We start from the raw sequence: 17,360 nt of genomic DNA on the forward strand, positions 1-17,360 counted from the left end.
AGAAGCGGCTGGCGTTTTTGTACAAGAGAAAGGACTAGAAGCCAGAATCGGTCTGGAATCTGAGAGACCACGTCCCGGCTCCAAAGGCAATCACTTCTTGTGGGGGATAGGGTTTCTGTGGCTTGTGTCATGGTGGATCCCTCTGCTGATATTACCGGGAAAGACTTCAAGTTTGCCCACATTCACTCTGAGGAGTGTATTTTCACTTGAACACTGGGATCCTTGATCTGCCACCTCCTCTGAGAGACGTGTCACCATACAAGTTTTACCCAGAATGTGAAGTTCATAGCAAAAGAAATAAATTCTGAGCATCTGCACACCAGATTTTTATAGGGTCCATAAGGTTGAAACAGAACAAGCAAGGAAGGAGGAAACCCTAGGAATAAGGACTGTGTGGAAGGAGGACTGCCGTTCCTTGTAGGGCTGGGAATTCTGCTGGAGGCACTTGCTTGTCAAGGCACTAATACCTCCCACCGTCCCCCTTCCTTAGTTGGAAGGTGGTACACGCCATCAGTTCATCCCAACAAATCCATCCCTCATAGCTCCATACAAGATGTAAGGCCACCAAAGTTGAAACTGGCCATCGCTAATGAAGGGGCTTGGCAAAAAACATGCCAGCAAGGTTTGGTTTTGCTACGAAAAAAAAAAATCCACACTATGAAGTCTTTTTCACCTGAAAAACAGAACTTCCCCTAAGAGAGGGCGTTAGTACAGGTTTCCAAAGAAGAACAGGGTTCTCCTAGCCTCCTCAGTTCTAAGGGGGCTACAAGCCATGACCTTGGAACTCCAAGCTCTGATTTTTCTACTAATTCTCAAATTCGACACTTGAATGACACGTCCAGCCTGATTTACTGCACATGATAGAACTCCTAGGACCAGGTACCAGAGTAAAAAGCTCCAATGACAAAAAGAAGTAGATTTCATAAACTCTGGAAATGGAGTGGTACGACGTGAAGTAATACACCAAGTCAATAGAGAGAGAGTTCCCCCCGTCTAGAATCTTACTGTCACCCTCATAGGGCTCGAAACCCAAAGACCATCTTGCGTCTCCTTCATCAGCTGAATGCCCGCTGGGGACTAAATCTTACGCTGCTTTTGCATCTTCAGTGCCTTACGTATGGTAGGTACTTGATAGCGGTGATGATGATGGTGGTGGTGGTGGTGGTGTTCAGGCTGAGAAAGAAACGCTTCCCAGCTTCTCACATTGGACCCTACGGAGGCAGCATGAAAAACAAGCAAGCCGGTATTTCATTTTCACACATTCATCATCGTTCCTAAACAGCGACTCAATAAATTGCTATCCAAAAAAAGAAATCAGGCAAAGAGGCTCCAAACTTTCTGCAGCTTCCAGCAGATGAGGAATGCGATTACATAACACCTATTAACCCAAATGGTATAAATTACATGCCAGCAGGCTGAGCTTTCCATGTCCACTCTCCAAATGAAAGTAGGAGCAGGAAGTGTGGTTTGTGAGACTTACAGAGATGTTTATCATTTCAGCGCGCCCTCCATACCTGGTCCACTGTGGAGCCATTAGCACTCAGCAGAGCGGTCCTTTCAATTTCCTACTTGATTGTTATTTCATCAGGGTGGCTTTCTTTTCCCCCCTTGCCCTGGCTGCATAGAAAACTCTGTGTCTTGGCAGAACTTTCCCGAGTGCCCAGTTAAACCCTTGTTACCACTTTCCTGCTTCAGGAAGTCTCACAGAGCCCCAGCCACATGACAAGGGGAGGAAAGGAAACATGAGTCCATGGTGGCAACAACATTACCTCACTGGGAACCCAGCAAGCCAGGCTCCTCAACAGCTCTGTAACCAGCCTCAGCCACTCTGCGAGGGACCAGCTGCCTCCCAGGGGAAGGGGATCGCATCCTATACTAAGAAGCTGTGACCGCCATGCTCCAAGATGCCTTTATATAGAAATGGATTGTGGCTTGCATTGTTCCTCTCTGCCAGATCTTGAAATGAAAGGGTTCCACAGCACAATGAAATAAATAACAGCAGGGAGAGAGAAAGAGGGAGGTAAATTGTTTGGAAAGTAGAAGGCAGGGTAGAAAAGATGAAATTCAAGACAGATGTGTGAGAGCCGCAAACATATGTCCTTGAATTTATGCATCCAACTGATTCATGTAGAAGAAGTAAAAAAGAGCTCCATCCCCAATATAGAAATAAATATGGGAGCAAACACAGAACAAGCACTACATTCCCCTATCCTTACAAAGAAACATCAATTCACATCTCTCTTTCTGCCAAACAAAGCTGTTATAAAACAGGCTGAGTGAAGGATCCAAGATAAAACTATTAATTAAGCAGACGTTCTCTGTGGCCTCTTGTCACTCTCAATGGGATGTCAACCGCCTCCAATCTATTTCCAATTACTGAATGTTGATTTCTTATCTCCAAAAGGTACTGCTGTTGTTAGTTTAACATCAGCAGAGTTTTAAAAATACTGTAGTCGTGTTTGCCAGGTTAATGCCTGGCCATTAAGGAAAAAAAACCCAGCAGGAAATTTAGATGGGCGTTTCCACAGAAACACAAAAGTCCAAGACATTGGGCGGAAAGCCATTTTGACAATGCAGTATCAATGTGTGTTGTTTCACTTCTAAACAGCTAACTCCAAGGGTCCATCACACAATTGGTTCCAAATGCCTCATACAGAGGAAAAACACAGGCGGCCTGCCTCGCTGGTTAACTGCTCTCGGTTTGAGACTTCAGATGGTAACAAGAAAGAGGAAAACAGCGTGAATGCTCCGGGCTGCTACATGTGCTAGAGAAATGGGGTGAAGCAGAGTCCAAGGACATGATGTAAGGTGTGGGGGAGGTGAGTTTTCTAGAGAGGTCAAGGGTCCCACGTGAAGATGCTGCTTGGTAGAACATCAGGTCTACACTATGCGCAGGCCTCGTTGTTTATTCACCAATAGACATTTGTTATGCATCTAAAACCTACCCAGTATTTGTGCCGGGTAGTGTAGGAGTATAGAAATCAAGGTCAAAGGTCTCCGCCGCCAAGGGAGGGAGGAGGCTGATTCGTCCCTGAACCTGCTTGCTATTGGGACACTCCACCTGGGATGCCAATCCTTGTCCCAAATGAGCCTGGGGACATATTTATTCCATGGGCGCCAGTGTCGGGCCACCAGTGACGGTCGCAGGTACAGACACCTGATCTGATACCAATCATTGTCTCTCCTGGGAACTTAGAAATTGGATATCAAGATGGATCTCAGATTCAGTAAGGACAGAACTTCCCAACCAGTGTGCTACACATAGGTGACAGGGTGCCATATTGATCCTCGCAGCCCTTGGGGCAGCTGGAGTCTCTTCCACTAGACCTTGGCCTCTGGTAGCAAGCTGCCTTGTCTCTGTATCTCGTAAGACAAACCACGATCGTTTTCTAAGTGAGGTAGGGATGTGAAAAAGGCGGAGAAGTACTGTTGAGACCGTGGTGGAGGAGGGGACAAGTGGAGTCAGGAGTAGTCTTGCTGGACCAGGGACACGCAGAGAAACATCGAGCTGACAGAGAAGGGACAGCGAGGAAGACAGACACCAGAGAGTCAGAGAACAGAGAGGCAAAGGAGAGAAACTGTGCAGCTGCCGGGGACTAGGAGGATGTTTCGAGGGACAAGAGGGATGTTTCTGGGGACAAGCGGGATGTGTTTCTGGGGACAAGCGGGATGTGCTATTTCTGAAATCCCAATCTGGTCCTGCTGTATCCCCGCTGAACTCAGCTTCCTGGATCTGGAGTCCGTGTGACTGACAACTGTGTTCCATTAGCCGAACCCAATCTACCTGTGCCAGCTTGAATGAATTTCTTTCTGCTCCCTGGAAACTCCTAAGTAAGACAGATGTGTGGATATGTGTGTATGGAGGGCCCGTGTGTACTACGAAATCCTCACTGCTTCAAACACCAGCGAAAGAAAAGCGAAGTACCTTGTGCTCTTAACCTTTTCAAATCCTGTTCTCACATATCCTTCTTCTGTCATCCCCACAGGATCCTGGGACCCCGGGGAGGAAACTTCTCCATGCGCTATGGATGCAGTGATGGGAGCAAGTGAACTAGTACCTTTCAAGTATAGTACTTCTTAAATGGGAGCCTAAACTACTCTATGCGGCTGGGAGAAAAATCAGCCTGCTTCCCCAACTGGTGAGTCAAAGGGAAGGTGGCCGTGAACGAACTGTACCAAACTTGCAGAGAAAAGCCCCCCTTTTCTTGAGTCCCAAGGAGAGCAAGGTTTTGCATTCTCTCTGGCTCCAGAACACACTGCCCTGTGCTGAGCCAGGAGACATGAAAGTCTGAGGTTTCTCCTCCAGACAAGATGAATGGTCACTTTTGAACAGCACATTCCCAAGGTATGATAGCATGCGTGACATTCAGAAGCAGACACAGTCATCTCCACCAACGTTTTCCAAGACAGCTCAGACAGAGGCTGCCCTTTGCGGACACTCCACGGCCAAGTGCACCAGCTCCTGCTTGCGGGCTGCTCCCAGAAGCCTCCAGTGCCACAGAACCAAAACGGACACAGAGTGTCACGTTTCCGAGGTTGCGACTGGACTGGCTTTCTCCCCCAGAACAGAAAGGTCCCAGTGAATCAGACCTTGACTATGCCACTAATCACTTGTTTAGGAACTGAAACTGCTGAGGACTTCTGAATAGAAACCACACACAAATGGATTCTTCAGAAGAGGGAGCACGGACTTTCTGGGACACGTTGACCATGTGCAAGAGCACAATAAGCCCGTCAACCTTTACCAGGGCTGAACGGTTCAATGCCGACAAGTTTCAAACTGGGCTCCCAGCCACCCACAGAATAATCCGTGTCCAAAAGGAAGAAACTGGACTCCTGGAGCTCTGTCCTTCGCTTTGTGATATTCCGACCCAAAGTTCCCCAGTCTGAAAGGAAGGAGGCCAGGACCAAGGGTGAGGTGAGCTCTGCCTGCTCCTCTAAGAGCAGCTCTGGGCTGCAGACAGGAAGAGAAGGTGTCCAGAAAGCGGGAGGCAGAGCCAGCAGGGAAGGGGAGGGGTCACAGAAGAGTATGTGGTTCACTGTGTCCCCGAGTCACAGCCAAGAGAGCAGGCTGAGAGAACAGAGCGGCAAAGGCCACTCTGGGCGAACTGCTTTCCTTCTCTGAGAAAGTTACTTCTTCTGTAAACTGGGAAAACAGGGTTGCTGTGAGGATTAAACAAGATCGAAAATCCAGATGGCTCCTTCCAGGGCCCATTATTTCCCAAACTCAGTTTGTTCACATACATCATTTATAATCCATGCCCTCTAACTCTCTTATTTGACTTCTTTTGCTGTAAATAAACTCTTTGTAAAAGCAAATTTATTTAGAAAGGAAATTTTATATTGTTCTTGTAAGTAGAACACCGATATCGCTTACCATAAATAGAGGGTGTGTCAAAATAAAAAGAACAAAACCCAAACAATTATTAAATTTGATCTAGCCCCTGTTGCCTACAGAAGGCTCTGAGGTCTGCTTTCTTGATTGCGAAGGCGACCAGCGAGTGTTCCAGTTCCAAAGAGGAAGCGTACATCGAGACTTTCTCCTGACAGAACCAGAGACTTGAAGTAGAGAAGGGAAAAAGCAGCAGCTCCAATCCTGCCACCTTACATTCCATAGGTCCTGTGCCAATGGAGGCAGTGGTGAGAAGGGCGAGAAGAATCTTGTGGGGCCCAGCTTACCTCCACATGCTGGCCACGGCCCCACAGCCTCCAGAAAGCTCTTTACCAAGGAGGAAACCCTGCTGGCTCAGCCTCACATCTCCCGCCGTCTGGGGGCATCATGATGACTCCTCCCCACAAACCCCATAGGTGAGAACCTGCCTGGGCCACGACCAGTGGTGTCTCCATCAAGGAAACTTATAAACTCACCATGACCAGGAAGCTGGCAAGACCCCCCGAGCAGCTGAGGTTCCACTTATGCCAAACCCAACTGCACCCACCTTTACAGAGGGAGGCCTGGGGTTCTCGGTAGCAAAAGTTGAAAACTGGAAAGAAAGAGCTTCACTGACAATGTTTAATGCAGTATTTCCCAAGAAAACCTATATCCGAAGCCCGTGGGGTAATAGAGATTTCGGGGTCCCACCTCTGACCCCACTGAATCTGACTCTCTGGGGGTGAGATGCAAAAACATACATTTTAAGAACTCTCCCAGGTAATTGTTATGTCTCCTGATGCTTGAGTTACACACGCTCTTTCGCGATAGTCCCTCTGGCCATACTGCTCTCCCCTGTTCCCAGTTATCTCTTACTCAGCCTGCAAATCTCAGATCAAATAGCACTTCTTTAGAGAAGCTGTGTCTGCTCACCCCCAGTCTAGACCAGCTCCCCCTCACATGTCCAAGCCCTCCCTGGTGCTCTTCCTTCACGGCCCTGGCCACAATTTTCCTTATATATTTGTATGACTTGTCGAATAACGTGTGTCTTCTCCACTGGTCTGTGCAGCTCCATGAGGGCAGGGCTGATCCTCGGCTGACCTGTGGAGCCCTAGCTCTCATTCAGCGCAGTGCCTGCCACAAAAAGCGACATCCGATAATATTCTCTGATTGAATGAATCTAGAATAGCGATTTCTAATTCTCATTTCCCATCATACCTCATTCTTTGGAGCTTTTCTAGCTACTTGAATGTCCAAGTCATAGCAGGTCCTGGGAAGGGAGAAACCTGTAGTTGGGATATTTTTCAGTTGAAGGGATTTTAAACAATCCCATCTGCTCACCTTAGTGGAGTTCCAATAGTTAATTTTTTTTTTCATGTACTGACATATAGTAAGTAATGTGAGAGGCTAAAAGCCTTCCGCTTCCCCTGCTCTTCTCAGCCCTTGACTTTTCTGGGTCCCCACGTGCCCTGAGAGATCCAGGAGAGCTATGCCCGGGTTATAAGCAGAGGGAAGGAACCACTTTCTACCCGATCCAAAAATACCTTCTCTAAGGCTAATAAAAACTTGGCTGCTACCCTAGGATTGATTTATCCCATAAATTCTATTCATGAATAAGTTTGTTGAAAAGTTTTCTTTTAATTAGTATGACTCTCTCTGAAAATATGCCCCAAAAGGAAGTAATCCTTCCATTCTTCCACAAGTATAGACGTGGCCCCATCGGATCTCCCACCAGTTCTGGCAGCCAAATACTAAGAAATGTTTAGCTCTGCCATGGGATATATAGAATAAATTAAGTTTAGCAAGGGGGAAATCATAAAACAAGCCTTTAGGTCGAAAGACTCTGTGTACCTTGGCAGGGGGAATGTACGTGCTACAACAAATCCTATCCAGTGCGCCAGAGAACGCAAACAAAACCAGCAGAAAATGTAGGACACAGACCACTCAATAGCAGTCCCCTCGGGGAGACGGGGATAGAGGCCCCATCCAGCTTTTCATCTGCCAGAATTCTCCACGATGGCGGAGGAAAGACAATGCTTAACACCCTACGTAAGAGGAGATGGGCATTTTAAAGTCAAGGCTTTGGGAAGCACAAAACAAACACGAAACCCCTCAGGAAAGCTTTCTCCTCGAGGTCTTTTCCTCTGGGCTTCTGAATGGATGCGCTCTGGTAGGAGAAGAATCTGAAGTCATTGTAGGACATGCTGTAGGCCAGGAACCTACCAGGTCTTAAAATATGGCTCCATTGGTCTTTCGCTAGAAACTCCAATTTCCATGTCTGAGCCTGCTCTGCATTTGGATGGCCAAGTTCACCTGGACCAAGGTAGACTCCGGATAATCAGTTTACAAGGCCCAGCCATATCATCCACAGTAAGTGAGACTGACCCAGGCCTGACAAAGGAGGCAATGGAGAATGCTGATTAGTTACTTGCTTAATCAGTTGAGGTTTCTCAGGCCAATATTTTATATGAGGGACAGGCCACCTCACACTCTTGTTACACTTTTTACCACTCTGTGGAGAACGTAACCAGAAACATCAGATGATCTGTGGCTTAGAGAGAGGAACCTTTGTTTCCTCAGATAGGAAAGGGTCAAAGGGCAAGGACATGAACCACTCTGGGCTCGAGAGGCTCGTGGAGATCCTGGACTATAACAGTTTGAGAGTACAGTAAGAATTGCCCTGAGGCAGCACTTTCAACCCGATTAGAACGGGTTTCCATCCTGGCTTCTCTTCTTTGTAACCTGTTTTTCACGATCCACTAATCGAGCCCACCTTTGAATGAGCTGGGCACATACCTCTCTAGAACAAAAAAATACAGAGGGCCATCCATCTATGATGCAAGTTTATCATTTCAGAAGGATAACTGACTTCGCTAACTAACTGTTGCCACAAGGGTGAAATACCAACTCTTCTAAAGCTAAAGTTGTTATTTTCGGTAGACACTTGTGCTTCCCAGCTTTTAGTGGATTTGTAAATTAAGCAACAGTCCCATGTGACAAGCTGTTTCCTTTAGTTACGATCACAGAGTCCACCAGGACCCAGGATCAAAGCTAGGTAGTCTATGAGGGATGTGTTGAGGGTTTTCTTTCTTGGCCAAGGGGACAGACTGGTTGTACGCATTTCAAACATTGTTCAGTTTCAAACCATGCCATTGCGAGTGCACCTTGGGAACTCAGACGCTGCCCCATCTATCTGGAGCAGATTCGAATGAGTTTCTGAGAGGAGTTCCGGCCTCCCACCAATTGTCTTCCCACCGGGAAGCCCCGAATGGGGCGGCCTTCCTGCCTGTTCTCACGGAGCTCCCTGGCAGTCACAAGAGGGTGCCCACCTACCCCCCAGCTCACCTATGGTCCAGGCAAATCCAGGAAGTACAATATTAAACGCATAGCCATCCTCCTGAGGGAAACCACATTTAGGGAGGAACGCTTGAAGAATACATTTCCAGATACTCCAAAACATGTGCCTATTTTAGCCGGGAGCTAAACTTCATACTGACTACTCCCGGAAGCAGTTTTACTAAATTTCTCTTTGGTGGAATGCCATTAGAGTCGATCGATCATTATCTTTAAAAAGTATATACTTATAATAAGATATTGTTGAAAGCATCACCAAATAGACCAAACAAATTTCTCTACAAGGGTTCCTGGAAGAAATGCTCAGGTTTTTCTTAAGCAGTTGGTTTTATTTTATCTTACAGGCATGGGGAACTGTGGAACAGAGTTTCCCTTTTCTCACTGGCTGTTAGGAAGCTCATGTAAAATTTTATGTTCCCATGTTGCAGGGACACAGTCATCATGGGATGCATTTTTCATCTCACGATAATTTTATTTTTCCTCCCCTTCCTTGGTTTTCTTATTTTCTTATACATTTCATTTCCTCATTTGTCTTATTTTGCTTCATCTTTAATTTATTTTATCCTGCCACATTTAATGCTTTCTTATAACTCAAATCCTGTTTTGAACATAGATTAGAATATGATGCATGTATCCTATTGCTAGAGGAAATTTCAGTGTCTTGATCCGAAATACGGTTTTTTTAGACATGTCAAATGACTGTGAAACCCCTAGTATTAAAGCACATTCTAAAAGGCTAAGCATAAAAGCTCACTGAATCAATGTTTACCACCTTCCCAAATACCACAAGGGCAGTCAAAATATGGCAGCGGGCAATGTTTTCCTAAGTGGAATTCCTTATTTATACCTGACGGAGATCACTGTTTAGGTGGTACAAGGATTCCCCACTAACTAACTCTGAACCACACAGTGATCGAATGTAACTCCTTTTTCAATTTTCTTTTGGTCTTTCCAATTACTTCCAGGGGAAGGCCTTAGTTTGATGTGAGTGAATGATTAGAATTTCTCAAACACCTGCTCATCTCCGTTTTTAGTGATATAAATCTAAATTTTAAAAATAAGTATATTTAAAGAAAAATATGAAGTAAATGGTAATACAACTGGTATTCTGACGTGACAAAACCATGACGGGAATGACTGAGGTATGGAAAATATCAGTGAAAACACTAACACGCTTCCTTTTCTATCCCATGTCTAGCCAACAGCAGGCAGTGATCAGTTTTCAGAGTGTATTTATTCTCCTCTGAGTACCTTGACATGATCAAAATGAACTTTATCCTCCAAGGAAGAACTGAAAAAATGATTTAATATCGGAAGGATCTGGTTCAAAGGCCAACCTACCTCCACTGTCTGGGAGAGTTTCCTTTACTAAGAGAACATCCACCACTCAAGAAAAAGACCAAGTCATTCCAGGAAATACTTTCAGATCCAGTTTCCTGTCCAGCTATAGTTTTAAGATTAACTCTTCTCAGTCTGTCCCCAAAACCATGTTTAATGGAATCTATCAGATGTGTTTATCCACACACCAATAGTTCAAAGTTGTCATTTGGAAGTGGGATAAAAAGTCACTCCCTAAATTCACCAAAAGAGTTAAAACCAGAAATTCTGGAAGAGATTCCTACTAAGGTCATTTGGAGTTTAGGGGAATTTGGGGTTTGGGTTTTCTCCTAGTTTTAATTGCTTATAAAAGCTCTTTAATGTCAAAGAAAGAACAACAACAACAAATGTGAAAAGTTAACTTCCCCAAGATGTTTATTCCAAAGGAAAAATGTGTTCCCTGCAGCTCTGATGCAGGAGGGGATTAAAACTAGATAATATTATATGAAAAGGAAAGGGAAACCCAAATTACTCAAGTACAAAACAACAGCTGCACTCAAACGCCCACCAGAGAAGCAACTTATCTGCTTTAGTCAAAATCTGTTTCACGGATCCCAGATCTGCTCTGGGAACACCAGAGTCAGTTCCACTCCCGTCAAAAGCAATTAAATGGACCATCAGAACCAAACTCAGACATCTTCATCCTGTTTGACAGGCCTGCACCTCAGGTCCTCCCAGTGACCCGTTAGCAATCCTCCCACAGGATGCTTTGCCTTTTCACAGATTACTAAGCAACTGACAAAACTAAGCAAATTAACAGAAGGAGGCGAGATAGGGAATGCTACATTCCACTGTTTCTAAGCTGTTTCCTCTACTGACCCTGAGAACCAGCACCTCAGATCATTCCTGCATGTGCATGAAGAACAGGTCCTCATACAGACGGGTACTGGTTATTCTCACAATAAAAAAGATGGAAAGGACAAATCAGAAACTAATGAAAAGGGTTAACTTCTAGCAATAGAAGTGGGACTTCTCTCAGTAACAGTTTTGACATTGGAACCATGTAAATATTTTATGTATTAATAGTAAAATAATAAAATTAATAAGCATGAGGGGAAAAGCAAATCCTGAAGTTGAATATAAACAGAAACATAGGAGCCTAACAATATGTAATAATTATTATAGTATCTGCACGAAAAAAGTGAAGTCATTCAAGTGACTTTGGGATACAGTCCTCTGGCCGTTCATCCTCACCTGGATATAGTCAAAGGATAAAGTGAACTACAAAGAAATCTTGAACTTTCCTTAAGTAGGTTTATCGTTGGCCATGGTGCCAGTGTTGTAAATCTATAAACAAGGTTCTCACTGAGACAACAGGGGCACAAATATGCAATGAGGAGAGTAAGAAAGTGTCCTGTAATATACCACTACGAGCTCAGGTAGTAAAAAAGCATTTCTATTTCTCAGTTCTTTCCACAGAAATGTCTGAGGCAATGACAGCCTAGCAATGAGCACACTTTATGCCAGATCTTCGTTTCTAAATACCATTTCTCCACCAAAAGGAGCCAGGGTTTCTTAGCGAAATAGCCAATTCCAAGACCAGGGCAGGGAAAGACTAAGCTGAGCCTGAACGTCTTGTTGTGTGTCAGAAAAGCAAAGAAATACTCAATTAGAACGTTGAAGACATGTTACAAGGACCTGAGAACCATCTAGAAAAGGTTCCCATTTACTAAGTTTGGGATAACCGGAGCACTAAAAAGAATAATGAATTTAGTGGACTATAGCAATCAATTTTTTTTAAATCCATGAGTCTGAAGTGATACTAAAAGGCAGGGGGCACAAGGATCTCTTCCTTATATAAAGAATGAAAGCTGATAAATGTAGAAGGAGTGACAGAATTTAAAGATCAACATTCTGCAATGACCAATGTAAAAACCGATTCAGGTAAGGGTTGTCAATGTATCAATAGATGCTAAATCCACTGGGTGACAAGTAATTGGGAACAGAATATTCCTATGGTCCTAAAATATCACACCATTTATGGTTCATTAATGACGAACAAGAAAATGCCTTTATAAGAGAGAGATCTGGCAGACATTACCTTAACCAAACTTCCCTACACGTTTGTGTTTGCCCAAGTCCATATATTGAATGCTAACCCTTGTGTGATGTATTAAGAGACAGGGACTTTGAGAGGTGATTAGGTCATGAATGGGATTAGTGTCCTTACAAAAGAGATACCAGGGAGCTCCCTGTCCTCTTAAGGTCAAATGAGGACAAGGCGAGAAGACAGCCACGTATCAGTCAGGAAGTAGGCTGTCTCCAGACACTGAATTTGCCAGTGCTTTGATCTAGGACGTCTCGGCCTCCAGAACTGTGAGAAATAAATGTTTGTTATTGACGCCACCCAGTCTATGGTATTTTTGTTACAGCAGCCCAAACAGACTAAGGCACCGATCCTGGAAGGAAACTATTATGGGCCTCCTGGTGAGACCCAAGAGGAAGCATGCGTCACCTTTGCAGTATTCTTGACAGTAACGCTTGGTTGAAATCTAATCACGAGGTAACAATTAGACAAATTCAGACTGGAAAATTCTACAAGTCAAATGACCCACATCCTTCGTTATTAATGTTAAATTTTGGGGGTATGACGACGGTATTATTATGAGGAAGGGAACATCTCCTTCTTAGGAAATACATACTAAAATGTTTAGGAGTGAAATATCATGATGGATGCAACGCATTTTTGAATGGTTCAGGAAAAAAGTATATCCACCATTCTTCTCTGTGTGTAGATTTCTGTCAGTGGGTCTTAAAAATAAGCTTCCCTGACCAGCTCGTAGCAGCAGCAGCATAATGTCAGAAACTCAACGGAGCAAAATGTTTACAATTGGTAAATTTAGCTGAGGTGTCCATGGTGGGCATTTATCGTATTATTTTTAACCTTTTGATAAGTTTGAAATGTCCCAAAATAAAAGACGAGGAATAGAGAGGGGAAGTCTTAATCCATTTCCTTCTCAGGAAATCTAAACGATGGTTCTTGAAATTGTTGGTTCTCGAGTGTACGAGAATGTTGGGGAACGCTAAGTTAGACGGATCCATGTGCTCGGTCCACATGCAAGGTGGGACTAAGACAGCGACCTCAAAGGTGTTAGCTCGGGGACGGGGGGCTGGCATAGGAAGGAAATCCAATAGAGGCACAGCTCAGGCTCTGCCATCTGAACTGGTGCCCTTGTTCAGGCCTTTTCCCTGATAAATGTCCGCGAGACCCATGTGACTGTGAGTCTTTGGAAGAGCTCATCTTTCATTTCTTCCCTCTCTAGACGATTCTCTGGTCTAACATCTCAGAACGCTTTCTGTTTTGGGTGCTTTTTTTTTAACCAGACTTTCACCCAGAGGTCATTTCCAAGCTAATTGTAATGGAAACCATAATTACCCCGTCCCTCACTCTGAGGCCCTTCTAATTAAAGGGCCTCCGTAAGGACTGTATTTGGCATTAAAGGAGCAAAGAGGATGAGGCACAATGAAATGAACTGCGATGAAATCTTCTGAGAAATGTAGGTGACCAGGAGTTGTTCAGGCTCTCTCCTGCCCAGGGCAGGGCCAGATGCCCCAAAGCCTTCCCACTTTGTTAAATGATGAGAAGTGAAGGATGTCGACACTGACAGGCTGTTTCTGGCATTCTGCCTCCTGGGTAAGTCCTTCCCAGACGCCAGGCTTCTGAGTCTCAGAACAAGAACATTATCTGGGTTTATATAAAATCATGAATGGGACTAACCAGATCATCTTGCCCACAATGACTGAAGAGATGAGAAACCGCGGTCCCCAGAGGTCATTTGTCTTGCCAATTGTTGCCTTACGGTCTGTAATGCACTTGCTTACAGCCTCTGGATTAGGGAGCAGCAGTATTTTTCTGGGAAGAGGAAACTACCAGCATTTTAAGCCGGTTGTCAGCAGCTGCAGATTGACATTTTCTACAGAGCAACCCCAGCTCTGTCCCCTACGTGAAAGACCATGGCAACGTCCACCAAAGTTCACAATGTACACAGCCTTTGGCCTAGCAATTTCAATTCTAGAAGTTTATCCTACGGATGCACACGCATGTGCAAAATAAATGTATGTTCGAGAATGTTTGTCATAGCATTATTTGGAAAGAACAAAAGACTAGGGGAGGAATGACTGTTTAGAGAAGACTGGGGAAGTAAATTATGTTCTATCCATTCAATGGAATACCATGCTGGTATTTCAAAGATTGAAGTAGGTCAGCGTGTTCTGAAAGGGAAAGATAGTCAAGATACAGAATAAAATCATTTTTTTGGTAAATAACAGACATTTCCCATGCACATATGCATGATTTATAAATGCATCGAGACGGATATACTATATATACTGGGGATGCCAAAAAAATGTACACATTTTAAAAGATGTCATCTATGTATTACTTTTCGAAGTTGAATTGAATTACAGTAGCAATGTGTAGCATGATGTTCGTTCACTCAAAAGATGGCGTTAATCAAGTGAATGCTAGCATCATTTGTTGCATTACAATTTTAATACAGTTTTTCCTTTCTTAAAATGTGTATCCTTTTTTTTGGCACCCTCTGTATAATCATATTCCAGGAGGATGTATGGTTAGCGAGTTATACCTCTGTTATATCCTTTAGTACAGCTTTAAAAAATTGAATTACACGTGCATGTAGTTCTGCTTTCAGAATTAAAGGAAAAAAGGGGAAGGCTTCCTCTTCTAGGAAGAGTTTTGGCAGCTTCAGAGGTCGTTCCACCTCCGACCGGGCCCTATCAAGTGAAGACTTTTTAACTGAATCAGCAATTACACTGCTGGATGTGAGCTAATCGAGTTTGCTATCTCAAAATGGATACTCTTAGTGAAACAAATGATTTGAACATGGGTCAGGGCAAGTCTAACATTCAAAAACTTCTTTGCTGCAAACCCTCGGCTGGTGCCAGGCTTAGTCTGGAGTCGGAATAGTTGAGTGGAAACATTTTACAGGAAAGAAAACTGATGCCAGCTTGGTCAGCAAGTTCCCTTGGCTTCTCCAGGGAATCCTTTCCAGTCCCTTCAATTGTGTTCACGGTAGGGTTTGCACCACTAGAAAAGTACACTCTCCCTTTGCTGGAGGAAAAGTTTAGCGAAACTATGTAGCTACAAGAAGACACGAATGGCTTTTTCTCAAAGCCTGGGAGAACGGCAGTTTGCCCTTCTGGATAACCCCAAATTTGTGATTAATAAGAGAAAGATAGGCAGCTTAACGTGGGAGACTTAAAAGTCTAAACAAATGTATTCGCAGTCCATTAACTTGCAAAGGATACGCAGAGCATGTCAAAAAGGGAGAGAAGTTCCCAGGTGAGGGTTCTGCTTTCCATTCAAGACCCTCAGAGTTACAGGAACCAGAGCTCTCTTGAGGGGTCCAGGTGGGACATGAGGGACGGTGTGGGCGAGGCCCGTGGGGCGTCCTGTGTATCATCTCCTCGCTGGACCCTTGGAACAGCTCCAGAGTGGTCTCCCTGCCGCCATTCTTAAGATGACTTACCTCCATCTCCTACCCATCTGGGTCATGTTCCTAAAACACCTATTTAAAACCACTTCCTGTTTAAAACCCTTCTGACACCTTCAAGAGGAAGTCTCGACATCTTCCCCTGTAAGATGTTTTGCTCCTCTGGCTCTTTCCAAGTGCCCACCTGTATATCTCATACTTCATTCACAACTGGACCTCGGAGTCCCCTGAACTCCCCCCTCCCTCTGTCCTTTCTCTGCATATCCTATTCGCTCTGTCTGAATCGCCCTTCCCTGTCCCACGGATCTGACTCCTCTTTCTTTAAGGCTTGATGAGATTCCCTGAGAAATCTCCCCGACCTCATCTCTCTCACACCCTCGTCCAGCCAGCCGGGTGCGGGGCCCCTCATCTGTGTACGCAATGCCATCCCGTCACGTGTCACAATTCTCTCCTACCCCCACCGACCCCACGACTGCCCTCTGCCACAGTAGCCCCAGCATCACCCAGGCTTTGTGACAGCTTCACCTCTGGCACACGTGTGTAGAAGGAAGAAATGAGCAAAGAAAGCAAATATCTAGTCAGGACAGAGAGGAAAAGATGCTCTCCTTTCAGCTCAGAAACCACTGCCCAAGTGAAAGATGCAGAGCAACAGAGACCCCATCATCAGCTCTTCCCAGCGCCAGGGCTGGAAAGTCTTCCAGTGCCCCCTCCGACCTTCCAGAAGGGAGGCGGGGCCCACAGGGCACCCCACCCTGGGCCGCAGGCCTGTATCAAGTCTGGCCCTTCTCATACAACTCAAGACTTGGGTGAACCCCACCCACCAAATAGTTCCTTTCCTCGCATCTCTTTTCCTGTTTCATTATTTGTTAACTTCCCACCACAAACCTGTTTCTCTTTAAAGGGCAGGCAGGCACGATGCACACTGGGTTACACCAAAGGCCAGAGGCTTGAGGAGGCGATCCAGAACTGACACCAGCGGCTATTCCTGCAGCTCCCGACACCGACCCAGGAGTGTCCCAGCTTCCGACTCACCAGGTACCAGCTCATGATCTCTGGTCAGGAAGCTCTGGGCAGGCGACGTTAGGTTGCAGGGTGCTGCCTGATACATCTCTGTTCTGATCCAACAGGGGCTTCGAACTTACATAAGGTCCAAGGTGGAGGGAGGTCTCTAAAGTACCTGAAATGGCCCTCAGCTGCAAACGGGACCTTCTACTTAAGGTGTTTTGGCAAAGTTCCCATCCCTGTTCACTTCCATGTATTTTATCCCCTGAGTGTGATTTCCGCAGCATCTAAACCCAATACTTTAGGAAGACGCTATAAGAATAATTGGTGTATGTAGGTCTCCGTGGAAACACTTAGCTGCTTAGCTCTACCCATAAAGAAAACTCATCATTTCAAATACTCAGTTCTGTAAATTGCCTGAAGAAATGAGTGAAAATGAAAGGAAAAAAGTGTTAAGTAGGGGAAATCTTGTCAGTGTTTTTCATTTCCTCTACTCTTTTGCATTCCATGGACAACTGATTGCTAAGTCTTGCCAACTCTCCCTCCAGGGGTCTCTGGGAACCAGCTCCTCACCTTTTCTCTGATCTCAGTGAAGGCCTGTCAACCTGTTGTTGCCCCACCCACGGTCAAAGGGGAAGCATGCCTCTGGGAAGGCTAGCTGGTCAGCAAGGAAGGGGTGGGCCCCCCTTGAATGCTTGCTTTAAACCAACCGTTCTCAACCGGGGCTCCTTTTGCTTCCCAGGGGACATTTGGTAATGTCTGCAGCCATTGCGGGTTGTCAGTACTGGGGAGCACAGGTGTTA

The 17,360-nt window shown here is 45.1% G+C and overlaps 1 protein-coding gene across 1 annotated transcript in view; it reads right to left on the reverse strand.

Moving 5' to 3' along the window:
* Positions 1–17,360, reverse strand: part of NXN (nucleoredoxin) — a 141,786-nt gene that overhangs the window by 41,485 nt on the left and 82,941 nt on the right. The gene's annotated exons all lie outside the window — the stretch shown is intronic.

Source organism: Rhinolophus ferrumequinum, chromosome 21, assembly GCF_004115265.2.
Source record: "Rhinolophus ferrumequinum isolate MPI-CBG mRhiFer1 chromosome 21, mRhiFer1_v1.p, whole genome shotgun sequence".
NCBI classification, from domain to species: Eukaryota; Metazoa; Chordata; class Mammalia; order Chiroptera; family Rhinolophidae; genus Rhinolophus; species Rhinolophus ferrumequinum.